This window comes from Nannospalax galili, unplaced genomic scaffold, assembly GCF_000622305.1.
Source record: "Nannospalax galili isolate Female #2095 unplaced genomic scaffold, S.galili_v1.0 scaffold632, whole genome shotgun sequence".
Taxonomy (NCBI): domain Eukaryota; kingdom Metazoa; phylum Chordata; class Mammalia; order Rodentia; family Spalacidae; genus Nannospalax; species Nannospalax galili.
The window spans coordinates 1,505,389-1,506,012 of NW_008332816.1; positions in this window are offsets into that span (position 1 = coordinate 1,505,389).

Genomic DNA, 624 nt, shown 5'->3' on the forward strand with positions numbered 1-624 from the left:
TTCTGTCCTCAAGATATGATGTTAATATCACAACCTAAGACAGTACAACCTTAAAAACCCCACAGTCCTTTAAAAAATCCAAACACTTTAAAGTTCATAGTCTCTTTTAAAAGTCTCTCCTGTGGGTGGGCTTCTGTAAAATCCAAAACAAGTACTGTCTTATTTCAAAGGGAAGAATTGGGCACACCTAAGCAAAACCAAAGTTCAGCAAAGTAGCTCAAGGCTGGACATCTGGGATTCACTCACGATCTTCTGGCTCCAAAGGGTTCTGGTAGCTACACTCCTCTGACTCTACCATCCACAGCACAAACAGCTTGTCTTGCAGACCCAGGCCAGCTCCACTCCACATATTCTGCAGTCCTTGGTGGTCATCCCATGGTCCTGGCATTTTCAAAAAGCTGGGGTCTCCACTGAAACTGAGGCTGCACCTTCACCAATGGCCTCTTCTTGACTCTCCAGGTGCAAAGCCTCAGATTCTCTCCATGACCCCTTCAATCCTGGGGTCTTAACTGCAGCTGAAGCTGCACTTTCACCTATGGCCTTTCCTGGCCTCTCAGAGTGCCAAGCCTCAGCTGCTCTCTGTGACCCCTTCACGCTTTCAACACCAGAACCATGCAGGAGAAT